Source organism: Cricetulus griseus, chromosome 3 (assembly GCF_003668045.3).
Source record: "Cricetulus griseus strain 17A/GY chromosome 3, alternate assembly CriGri-PICRH-1.0, whole genome shotgun sequence".
Lineage (NCBI taxonomy): Eukaryota > Metazoa > Chordata > Mammalia > Rodentia > Cricetidae > Cricetulus > Cricetulus griseus.
The window spans coordinates 245685428-245698782 of record NC_048596.1 but is presented as its reverse complement, the minus strand read 5'-3'; the positions used below and the strand labels follow the sequence as shown (position 1 = coordinate 245698782).

The 13355-nt window shown below is 41.4% G+C and overlaps 1 protein-coding gene and 1 long non-coding RNA gene across 3 annotated transcripts in view; one reads left to right on the top strand and one right to left on the bottom strand.

Moving 5' to 3' along the window:
- The window catches only part of Cmah (cytidine monophospho-N-acetylneuraminic acid hydroxylase), a 99487-nt gene that overhangs the window by 55910 nt on the left and 30222 nt on the right, over positions 1-13355 (bottom strand). The gene's annotated exons all lie outside the window — the stretch shown is intronic.
- LOC118238608 overlaps positions 1-13355 on the top strand; it is a 77050-nt gene that overhangs the window by 43154 nt on the left and 20541 nt on the right. The gene's annotated exons all lie outside the window — the stretch shown is intronic.

The window sequence follows — 13355 nt, the reverse complement described above, 5'->3', positions numbered from 1 at the left end:
CAAGAGAATAGTCTGACTATCAATAAATGTCTAAAGGGAGCCAAGTATCTCTCATAATTGTGGAAATTAAAATTAAAATCATAACAAGATATGGCTGCACCCACTAGAAGAACTAAAATTAAAACAACTGAAAATATCAAGTGTTTCAGGGGTGGGTGGCAATGGAAAATATGATAAGTTACTACGAACAAGCAATGTGATTCAGTCACACTGAAAAACACTGTGGCATTGTCTGGAAAAACATGGGCCCCATCTCCCAGTACTTTTTTTAGTCTCAAAACTAGACAATGATATGCATTTGTTCTTCAAGACACATGTACAATTACAACAGCATTATTTACATTAGCACTGAACTAGAAAGCTCAAATGTTCAACAATGAAATAATACATTATAGCTATGTAGGTTTTTAGGTAAATTATACAGTATCATATTAGGGTAACAGGACACAGAAATCAATTTAACAACTTGCATACATGTAACAATAATCCACACAGGACACTGGGGAGAAGATACCACATATAGAAATGCATGCCATGATTTCATTCAGATGAAGTTCCTCAGTGGACAAATTCACATTCATTGTTTAATAATGTGGGCAAAATATTATATCTTCAGTGGGAGAGTTGTAACTAGAAAAGAACAAGCTACAGATGGATTAACTGAAGCGTGATATGGAAGCAGGTTTGTAGTTAAGTTTAAACGGCCACACCATGGTGTGTCTAGCTGGAGAAAGCAAAGCAGACCAAATCCAGAATGGCAGAAGGAAGAATTCAACAGAGTGGGCGTTAATAAACTAGAATAGAACACAGCAGGAAATGCAACCAAATCAGTTGCTCCAAAAAAATTTGATAGAACATTTGGGAAGATTACAAGTAGCAGAAATAAAAGAGGCTATACCTTACCATCATCTCTATGTTGGCACAATGGGTAAATTCCTAAAGTAACACAAATTGCCAAACTTGTATCATTGTAGCTGGAGTTTCTGTCCAGCCTGGTCCCACAGCTGCTTTGCCCCAAATAAACACAGAGATTAATTTATAAACTGTTTGTTAATGACTAGGGCCTTTTACTGGCTAGCTCCCTCTTAATTATTAACCCATAACTGCTAAATCTATGTATTTCTACATGGCCTTATCTTACCAGAGAATAGCTGGCACGCCCTATCTCCCTGGTCTTTACATGGCGTCTCTTGCCCTGGCCTTTCTCTGCCTTCCCCTCCCCAGCATTCTCCTTGTCTGGTAGCTCCTCCTATATTTCCTGCCTGACTACTGGCCAATCAGTGTTTTATTCATCAACCAATAAGAGAAGCATATATACAGAAGGACAATCCCATCATATCATAAAGAAATAAATAATCAAAATAAATCCATTATAGGCAAGCAGATGGAATTAATAGCAAGGTACCCCTTTCTTTAACTGCTATTAGAGTTCTTGACCCTTCCTAGGGAGCTAGGGCCACACTGCTGTGAGGCTCTCACACCATCTGGGGACTAGCATGGTGCCTGAAGTGCACATCAAATCCTACTCTGAGTTAAGCACCTCTACTTGGCCCTCACCCTCTACAACAAGGTGCCCAGTGGCAGAGCATAAGATCAATGCCTCCATTAAAGCAGTCAGTGTCAATGTTGAATTTTTCTGGCCTGGCTTATTTGCAAAGGCCTTGGCTAATGTCAACATTGGGATCCTCATGGTCAATGCAGGGCCTGGTTGCCCTGCTCCAGCACTGAAGCGGTGACAGAAGGCCATCCTGCCCCCTCCACTGCTGCTGCCCCAGCTGAGGAGAAGAAAGTAGAGGCAAAAAAGAGAGAACACGAGGAGTCTGATGATGACATGGGCTCGGTCTTTTTGAATAAACCTCTTCGACTGATGTGTTCAATAAAAAGCTGAATGTACAAAAACAAAAGGAACCTAAATAGTTCTATAGTTGGAGGTACAGCTCATCTATAGAGCATGTGTTTACAACATTCAAGGCTCAGAACCAAACAAAATAAATTTCATTCCAGAAGTGAAGCCCAAGCCCAAACAACTTCACTGATGAATTCTGGCAAACACTTACAGAAGTATTAATAACAATCATTTGCTCACCCTTTCAAACCAAATGGGAGTTATCACCTCTCACCAAAAACAAGCCTTATTTAACACCTGAAAATTCATGGACCAGTAAAATTGCTCAGTGGGTAAAGGTGTATTCCACCAAGCCTGAGTTTGATCTCTGGGACTCACATGGTGGAAAGAAAGAACCAATTTGTACAACTTGTTCTCTGACCTTCATGTGTGTGCTGCACTCACACATGCACAAAAAAATCAATTTCTTAAAATAAATTCAGGTAACATTATATTATAAAAGACAATTGCATGATAGCACAAAAACTGAAGGAAGACTGAAGAAAAAAAAAACTGTTACAAACTTATAGGTGGAAGAAATTCCTATAACCTGACTATAGTAATCTATGAAAGCCCCATTTGTAACACTAATATCAAAAGAGGGAATGCATAGGAGAAAAATCAATGATGTCTGTTCTTCCCATATCAGTTCATCATTTTATTAGAGGTTCTAGCCAGAAAAGTTGGGTGAAAAAAATTAAAGTATCATCTGCAGGCAGACTGAATTGATCCCTGAGGACCCTGGGATCCTGACTCTGCTGAGATCGCTGGGCTATTCTGGCCCCCAGAGAGTGCACAGAGTGCAGAGGTGAGCTGCTTCAGCCCCTGCGTTGGGCCCAACTTCCGTCTGCCCACCCTGGCAAATCCTGCCCCAGGATCTTCGACAGAACGACTGGACCCCTGAGGACCAAGAAACCCAGAGTCTGCTGACATCTCTGCGCCAGAGCTGCTCTCACCCACCTGGAGAGAGAGTGCCTCAGATCTGCCTGCACCCAACTTGAAACCCATTAGAGTATCAAAGTCAATTGCACACACCTGAAGAGAACACTGGACCCATACACACCAGGAAAGGAAGTGACACCAACTGTACCCACTGGAAGAAGAGGTGGGAAGACAACAATATAAGAACACATCCAACAACAGGAAAACAAATATGACACCACCAGAGTCTAGGGACTCTACACCAGCAAGACATGAACACCCGAACACAGAAGAAGCAGAAGAGAGCAACCTTAAAAGCAACTTCATGATGATGATAGAGAACCTAAGAGAGGAAATCAGAAAATCCTTCAGAGAAATGGAAGAAAAGACAAAGCAAAAGATGCAAAAAATCAAGGAAAGCCAAAAAAGCAAAGAAAATACAATTAAACAGCTGAAGGAAACAGTTCAGGACCTGAAAACTGAATTAGAGACAATAAAGAAAACACAAACTGAGGGAATGCTGGAAGTGGAAAAGCTGAGTAAACAATCAGGAACCACAGATGCAAGCATAACCAACAGAATACAAGAGACGGAAGATAGAGTCTCAGATGCTGAAGACAAACTAGAGGAAATGAACTCGTCAAGCAAAGAAAATCTGAAGTCTAACAAATTCATAACACAGAATATCCAGGAAATATGGGACACCGTGAAAAGACAAACCTAAGGATAATAGGTATAGAAGAAAGTGAAGAAACCCAACTCAAAGGTGCAGAAAACATATTCAACAAAATCATAGAAGAAAACTTTCCCAACCTAAAGAAAGACATGCCAGTGAAAGTACAAGAAGCCTACAGAATGCCAAATAGAGTGGACCACAAAAAAGTCCCCTCGTCACATAATAATTAAAACACCAAATGTACAGAATAAAGAGAAAATATTAAGAGCAGCAAGGGAAAAAGGCCAAGTAACATATACAGGCAAACCTATCAGAATTACACCAGACTTCTCCATGGAAACTCTGAAAGCTAGAAGGACCTGGATAGATATTCTACCAACTCTGAGAGAACATGGATGCCAGCCCAGACTACTATACCTGTCAAAGCTTTCAATCACTATAAATGGAGAAAACATGATATTCCACGACAAAACCAGATTTAAGCAATATGTAACCACTAATCCAGCCCTACAGAAAGTACTGGAAGGAAAACTCCAACCTAAGGAAATTAACTACACTTGCATAAACATAGGCAATAGATACTCCCACTCTACAAAAACACAAAATAAAAGGCAGGATAAATCCACATACAATACCAGTACCAACAACAAACCAAAAACAAACAATAATAAACACTCAATGGACCCTAATTTCCCTCAATATTAATGGTCTTAACTCATCTATAAAAAGACACAGGCTAAGAGATTAGATACGAAGACAGAATCCATCCTTCTGCAGCATACAAGAAACACACCTCAACTTCAAAGACAGACATTACCTCAGAGTAAATGGTTGGGATAAGATACTCCAATCAAAAGGACCCAAGAAACAAGCTGGGGGTTCCTATCCTAGTATTTAACAAGATAGACTTCAAATTAAAGTCAATCAAAAGAGATGAAGAAGGTCATTTCATATTCATCCCAGGAAAAATCCATCAGGAAGAAGTCTCAATTCTAAACATCTATGCCCCAAATACAAAGGCACCAACATTCGTAAAAGAAACATTATTAAAACTCAAATCACAAATAAGGACTCACACAGTTATAGTGGGAGACTTCAACACCCCACTCTCACCACTGGACAGGACCACCAGACAGAAACTTAACAAAGAGACAAAGGAACTAACAGAAGTTATGACCCAATTGGGATTAACAAACATTTATAGAACTTTCTATCCAAACACAAAAGAATATACCTTCTTTTCAGCATCACATGGAACCTTCTCAAAAATCGACCACATTCTCAGCAACATAGAAAACCTCAACAGGTACAAAAAAATTGGAATAATCCCGTGTCTTGTCAGAACACCATGCTTTAAAGTTAGAAATCAAAAACAAATCAAAGTGCAAAAAAACCTACCAGCTCATGGAAATTGAACAACATGCAATTGCAACATTCCTGGGTCAAGGAAGAAATAAAAAAAAAAGAAATTAAAGACTTCCTAGATTTCAATGAAAATGTTGACACAACATACCCAAACTTATGGGACACTTTGAAAGCAGTACTAAAAGGAACGTTCATAGCTCTAAGTGCTCACATGAAGAAACCAGAAAATAGCCACAACAGAGATTTGACATCACAGATGAAAGCTCTAGAAAAAATGGAAGCAAATTCACCCTGGAGGAGCAGACGCCAGGAAATAATCAAACTGAAGGCAGAAATCAATAAAGTCGAAATAAAGAAAACAATTAAAGGATCAATATAACAAAGAGTTGGTTCTTAGAGAAAATCAACAAGATAGACAAACCGTTATCCAAACTAACCAAAAGGCAGAGAGAGAACATGCAAATTAACAAAATCAGAAATGAAAGGGAAGACATAACAACGGACACTGAGGAAATCCAGAGAATCTTCAGGTCATACTTTGAAAACCTGTACTCCACAAAATTTGAAAATTTAAAGGAAATGGACAATTTTCTGGACAGTTATCACTTACCAAAATTGAATCAAGAACAGATAAGCAACTTAAACAGACTTATAACCCCTAAGGAAATAGAAGCAGTCATCAAAAGTCTCCCAACCAAAAAAAGCCCGGAGCTGGATGGCTTCAGTGCAGAATTCTACCAGAAATTCAAAGAAGTGCTAATACCAATACTCCTCAAATTGTTCCACAAAATAGAAACAGAAGGGACATTGCCAAACTCTTTTTACAAGGCTACAATAACCTTGATACCCATAAAGACACAACTAAGAAAGAGAACTACAGACCAATATCCCTCATGAACATTGATGCAAAAATTCTCAATAAAATCCTGGCAAATCGAATACAAGATCTTATCAGAGAAATCATCCACCATGATCAAGTAGGCTTCATCCCAGGGATGCAAGGATGGTTCAACATAGGAAAATCCATCAATGTAATCCACCATATAAACAGACTGAGGGAAATAAAATACACATGATCGTCTCACTAGATGCCGAAAAAGCCTTTGACAAAATCCAACACCCCTTCATCATAAAGGTTTTGGAGAAATCAAGGATAACAGGAACATACCTCAACATAATAAAAGCAATATACAGCAAGCCAACAGCCAACATCAAATTAAATGGAGAGAAACTCGACCCAATTCCTCTAAAATCGGGGACAAGACAAGGCTGTCCACTCACTCCATACCTCTTCAATATTGTCCTTGAAGTCATAGCTAGAGCAATAAGAAAACAAAAGGAGGTCGAGGGAATACAAATTGGAAAGGAAGAAGTCAAACTCTCACTATTTGCAGACGATATGATAATCTACATTAGTGACCCGAAAATCTCTACCAGGAAAAACTCCTACAGCTGATAAACACTTTCAGCAAAGTGGGAGGATACAAGATTAACTCAAAAAAATCTGTAGCCCTACTGTATACGGATGACACATTGGTGGAGAAAGAAATCAGAGAAGCATCACCCTTTACAATTGCCACAAACAACATAAAATACTTTGGAGTAACACTAACCAAAAAAGTGAAAGACCTGTACCATAAAAATTTTGATTCTCTGTAGGGAGCCGTCCCTGCATTCTCCATTACAATGATGGTGCCTGCAGGCACTGAATGTAAATTATTTCGCAGGCGCTGGGTAATTTTCCATTTCCTTGATCTCTGCCTATTCCGTGGCTCATATGGCCTGAGGAGCTGAAGCCAATCATAGGGTGACACGTCCCAGGCAGCGGCTGCCAGCCTTTATTAGGGGACGGGATTCTTGGCTCGGGGTCTCCGCTCTGGTAAGCTTATGCTCTCCTCTCAAGACGCATTAAAGCTTTCCTGCAGAAGGATCCGAATGTCCTGTGTGGTTCTTGCTGGCAAGACTATCGCACGGGACATCTGGTGCCGAAACCCGGGAACTTGTTAACATCGCCGGCACTGCGGAGACCCCTTGGCTACAAGGCGGATTCAGAACTGCAGAGTGGTAAATTCAGAGAGGTATGTCTTTTCTGGACTTTGGCTTGGGAATGTTGCTATTTTGGGAGGTTAGTGTAGAGGCTTCTGTGCTTTTACTAGGAGCCATTTTGACCTTTCTCACTGTTGTAGGAATCTTAAAGAAGTCCAGAATTACATGTCAGAAACCGAATGTAGTGAGAGATGGGGCGCGCCCAACAATAAAATATAAGGAAAAAGGACCTCCCGGGATGTCTAATGACAAGGGAGTGTGTATAAGAAGAGAAACAGCAACGAATAAGGAAAAAGGACCTCCCGGGATGTCTAATGACAAGGGAGTGAGTAATTTGTTAGATGATTCTGTAAATAAGTTTAAAGTTTTAAATCTTGATAGCTCTGATGACTCTGAAAGCTCAAGAGATAAAGTTTTAGAGGAAACAGCTCAGCTAGGTGAAAAAGAAACAAAAAAGGAGGGAGAGAAAATAGGGAATAACCGGTCACACCCCGGTAAATTTAAGAGAAATAAAGACTCAAAACCTAGCCTCTGCCCTACAATGAACTAGAGGCCTTGGAGCTGAACAGCTCAGACTCTGAGATTTTAGACTCTAGTGACCCGGTAAATTTAAGAGAAATAAAGACTCAAAACCTAGCCTCTGCCCTACAATGAACTAGAGGCCTTGGAGCTGAACAGCTCAGACTCTGAGATTTTAGACTCTAGTGAGGAAACAGAGCTAGAGCAAGACAGATACCACCCTGATAGAAAAATGAAAGCAAATATGAGGCCATCGCCTGTTAATCCAGCGGGTGTACTTCCATCAGCACCCCCATTATTTGGTACTGACTCCTTTTTACCATTAGAGGAGCGGAGAAAATTACAGATGGCTTTCCCAGTCTTTGATAGGGGAAAAGGCCATGCATGTTATTCAACACTTCTTGGAGGCCTGGAATGCCTGGGGCTTTAAAGCCTCATAAACATTGACGCTCGGGGCCATACTGCGGCCAAGCGTCACACCTCAGAACCTGAAAGGCCAAAGGAAATGGTAAAAGATATCTTAACTGGTCTTTGGAGAGTCCCGGATCCTATTCTCATAAGATCCAGGGGAGCTATATGTGTTTTTCCACAGGATGAAGAGAATCCCCTGTAGATCCCGGAAAGACTCACACGAAGAGCCCCTTCGGACCCTCAAAAGTTAAAACTCCACCCTCTCCCCGGGAGTTGAGAGCAGCTATTATCCAGATTAACTCCTGTCCTTGACGGAGAGATTGTCATCATGGATCGCTTAATGGGTGGGGATGGGATTGTTTGGTGCAGCCGTTTGCTGCGGATTGATGTTACTTCTCTGGCTGGTCTGTAGGCTCAGGGCTCAAACTAAGAGAGACAAGATGGTTATCGCCCAAGCGCTTGTAGCTTTGAAACAAGGGGCTTCCACTGACATTTGGTTAACTATGCTTAAGCAATAGGCCGCCGGCCAGACAGCTCTTGCACACCCGGAGCCTAGGCTCATTGCACAGGGTAGAGTGTCTGGTTTGAGCAGCCCATGAGGGATGTTGAGCAAGGCATCGCACAGAGAGTTGCCCAGTATGCAGGCTTCTCTGGGAGGCATGTTGTCCTGCATAAGGGTTGCCTGCCCTAGTCTCCCTTTCCCAGAAAAACGGCAGAGGACAGGTCGAGAGTGCTTCGGGTCAAGCTAACAGCCTGATGGCGACTCTTGTACACAGTCTTAATGTTTGATTGGGAAGGTACAACCTCTGCCTCTATCCCTCAACATATGGGTGACCTATTTGCTTGTAAAAATATAAAGCCTTATCATTAATTAATAAAAAAAGGGGGAGATGTAGGGAGCCGTCCCTGCATTCTCCATTACAATGATGGTGCCTGCAGGCACTGAATGTAAATTATTTCGCAGGCGCTGGGTAATTTTCCATTTCCTTGATCTCTGCCTATTCCGTGGCTCATATGGCCTGAGGAGCTGAAGCCAATCATAGGGTGACACGTCCCAGGCAGCGCTGCCAGCCTTTATTAGGGGACGGGATTCTTGGCTCGGGGTCTCCGCTCGGTAAGCTTATGCTCTCCTCTCAAGACACATTAAAGCTTTCCTGCAGAAGGATCCGAATGTCCTGTGTGGTTCTTGCCGGCAAGACTATCGTGCGGGACAATTCTCTAAAGAAATAAATTAAAGAAGATACCAGAAAATGGAAGGATCTCCCATGTTCTTGGATAGGTAGGATCAACATAGTAAAAATGGCAATCTTGCCAAAAGCAATCTACAGATTCAGTGCAATCCCCATCAAAATCCCAACACAATTCTTCACTGACCTGGAAAGAACAATTCTCAACTTTATGTGGAGAAACAAAAGATCCAGGATAGCCAAAACATCCCTGTATAATAAAGGAACTTCTGGAGGCATCACCATCCCTGACTTCAAGCTCTATTACAGAGCTATAGTCCTGAAAACAGCTTGGTATTGGCACAAAAATAGACTGGTAGACCAATGGAATAGAGTTGAAAACCCTGATGTTAACCCACACACCTACAAACACCTGATTTTTGACCAACAATCCAAATTTATACGATGGAACAAAGAGAACATCTTTAACAAATGGTGCTGGCATAACTGGTTGCAGACATGTAGAAGACTGCAGTTAGATCAAAGCCTATCACCTTGCACAAAACTTAAGTCAAAATGAATCAAAGATCTCAACATAAATCCAGCTACACTGAACCTATTAGAAGACAAAGTGGGAAATACCCTTGAATTAATTGGTACAGGAGACTGCTTCCTGAACATTACACCAGTAGCATAGACACTGAGGTCAACACCTGATAAATGGGACCTCCTGAAACTGTGAAGCTTCTGTAAGGCAAAGGACACAGTCAATAAGACAAAACGACAGCCCACACATGGGGAAAAAATATTCATCAACCCCACATCCAACAGAGGGCTGATATCTAAAATTTACAAAGAACTCAAGAAGCTAGTCTCCAAAACACCAAATAATCCAATTAAAAAGTGGGGTACAGAACTAAATAGACAATTCTCAATAGAGGAATCTAAAATGGCTGAAAGACACATAAGAAAGTGTTCAACATCCTTAGCCATCAGGAAAATGCAAATCAAAACACCTCTGAGATACTATCTTACTCCTGTCAGAAAGTCCAAAATCAAAAACACCAATGACAGTTCATGTTGGAGAGGATGTGGTGAAAGGGGAACACTCCTCCACAGCTGGTGGGAGTGCCAACTTGTTCAGCCACTTTGGAAATCAGTATGGCTGATCCTCAAAAAATGGGAATCAGTCTACCACAAGATCCAGCAATTCTTCTCTTAGGCATATACCCAAAAGAAGCACATTCATACAACAAGGACATATGTTCAACGATGTTCATAGCAGCACTATTTGTAATAGCCAGAAACTGGAAGCAGCCTAGATGCCCCTCAGCTGAAGAATGGATAGAGAAAATGTGGTACATTTACACAATGGAGTACTACTCAGTGGAAAAAAAACAATGGAATCTTGAAATTTGCAGGAAAATGGATGGATCTAAAAGAAACCATTCTGAGTGAGGTAACCCAATCGCAAAAAGACAAACATGGTATGTAGTCACTCATATGCGGATTTTAGACATAGAGTAAGGATTATCAGCCTACAATCCACACTGCCAAAGAAGCTAATAAACAAGGAGGACCCTAAGAGAGACATACATGGTCCCCTGGAGAAGGGGAGAGGTTCAAGATGTGCTGAGCAAATTGGGATCACGGGAAGAGGGGGGAGGGATCTAGGAGAATGAGAAGGGGAGAAGAGGAGGGATGCCGAGGACATTGAGGAGCAGAAAGTTTGAGTCAGGGGAAGAATACATGATAACAAGAATGGAGATATCATAATAGAGGGAGACATTTTAGGTTTACAGAGAGATCAGGCACTAGGGAAATGTCTGGAGATCTACAAAGATGACACCAGCTAACAATCTCAGCAAAGGAGGAGAGGCTCCCTTAAATGCCCTCCCCTGATTATGAGATTGATGACTGACTTATATGCCATCCTATAGCCTTCATCCAGCAGCTGGTGGAAGTAGAAGCAGACACCCATAACTAATCACCGACCTGAACTGGAACCCAGATGCAGAGAAGGACCAGTGAAGAGCACAGAGGTCCAGACCAGGCTGGTGAAACCCACAGAAACAGCTGACCTGAACATCCGGGAACTCTTGCTCCCTAGTCTGATAGCTGGAATACCAGCATGGGACTGATCTAGATCCCAGGAACATGGGTTTCTGTGAGGAAACCTCAGAAATCTGTGGGACCTCCTGTAGAAGCCCAGTATTTATCCCTAGTATAGGTGTGGACTTTGGGACCCCATTCCATATAGAGGAATACTCCCTGAGCCAAGACACATGGGGGTGGGCCTAGGCCCTATCCCAAAGGATACAATAGACACTGATGACACCCTATAGAAGGGCTCACTATCCAGGGGGAGCAGAAAAGATATGTGACAGAAAAGGTTTTAGTTGGTGGGGGGTAGGGGAGGATGGGTGGGAGAAGGGAACTGGGATTGTCATGTAAAACAATCCTGTTTCTAATTCAAATAAAAAAGTTGAAAAAAATTAAAGTATCCAGATCAGTATCCTGAAACTCTTTGCAGACAACATGACCTTATACAGAAAACCCTGAGTTTGTCACAAAAACAAAACAAAAACAAAACCAAAACAAAACAACCCCCCCGAAAAAATTGTAAAGCAGTGTTTAAAGGAAGTAAAGACCTAAGTAAAGAGAGAAAGATATCATATTCATAGAATGAAAGACTTAAAGTCAGTTGATCTCTTTACATTTATCTACAGATTTAATGCAATTCTTATCCAAATACTGGAAATTGGCAAATTAGACTCAAGAAATTCTAAACAATAATCTGGAACAAAAACAACAGTACTGCAAGAATCATGTCTAAATTTCAAAACTACAAAGTTAGCGATGAAGGAAAAAATATACATGGACAAGATAGACATGATCATCCTGAAATAGAACAGTGAGTATTTAGTCCCTTAATTTCCAACCAAAGTGTTAAGACCTTTTGATGCAGGATGAATGGTCCTTTCAACCTACTCATGCTGGGATAACTAAATAGATATGAGCAAATAATAAATTGCACTCCTATCACAAGTGACATGCAAAAATTAACTCAATACTTCTCACAAGGGAAAATGTAACAACTTAAACTATAGAACTGCTCAAAGCAAGTGGTGAGGAGTCCCTTTCGAGGATTTCTGGACTGAGAAAATGCAATGACTATAACATAGCTGAATTCATCATGTTCCTACTTTTACAGGCCTGCAGAGGAGCAAGCCCTTCCATCCCATGCTACCCAGAGGCTTTGTGGTGCCACCTTTTGGTTGGTCATGCAGAATCAACCCAAATGTTCATTGGTGGATGAGTGGATTAAGAAAATGTGGAATATTTTGGTTGTAAGTACAGTCTTTAATGGCTGTGCCAGAAGACTCCAAGTAATGGGGGATAGGGAGCCTGAACTGGCCATCCCCTATAACCAGGCAAGACTTTCAGTGGAAGGACTGGGACACCAAACCAGCCACAAAGCCTACCTATAATTTGTCCTGCTTACAAGATGTAGTGGGGTAAAAGTGGTGCAGAAATTGTGGGAGTGATCAACCAATTACTGGTCTAGCTTGAGACCCATGCTACAAGAGGGTACCCACCCCTGACACTGCCTGGAGGTCAGGACCCAGAGACTATATATCCCAGAGACTCGGATAGAATCAAACATAACTGGCAAAACAAGTCAATGAAATGATTCTAATGATATTCTACTATACTCATTGGGCGAAGCTTGGGGAATCCTACAGAAGAGGAGGAAGAAGAATTGTAGGAGCCAGAGGGGTCAAGGACACAAGAAAACCCACAGATCAACTAACCTGGGTTCATAAGGACCCAGAGAGATTGAATCGACACCAGGGGAACCAGAAAGGGACTGACCTAGGTCCTCTGCATATATGTTACAGTTGTGTAGCTTGTGAGACTCATAATAGTGGTAACAGTGGCTGTCTTTAATTCTTTTGCCTGCTTTTGGGACCCCTTTCCTCCTACTGGGTTGCCTTGTACAGCCTTAATATGAAGTCTTACTGCAACTTGATATGCCATGTTTGGCTGATATTCATGGGAGGCCTTCCCTTTTCTGGAAAGAAACAGAATAAGATTGGAGGGGGAAGGCAAAAGCAAGGTGGGGACTGGGAAGAGGGGAGGGATGGGAAACAGCAGTCAGTGTGTTAAAAAATAATGAAAAGAAAATATGGTACATATATACACACACAGTACAATATTAGGTCCATAAAAAAGTAAGTTCTGTCATTAGCCTGATGAGTTCAGAAGTCATTATGTTAAGTGAAATGAGCTAGCACAGAAGTACAGATACTACATGATCTCACCTGTGTGTAGAAGCTAAAAATTCTGGCAACAGAATAATGGC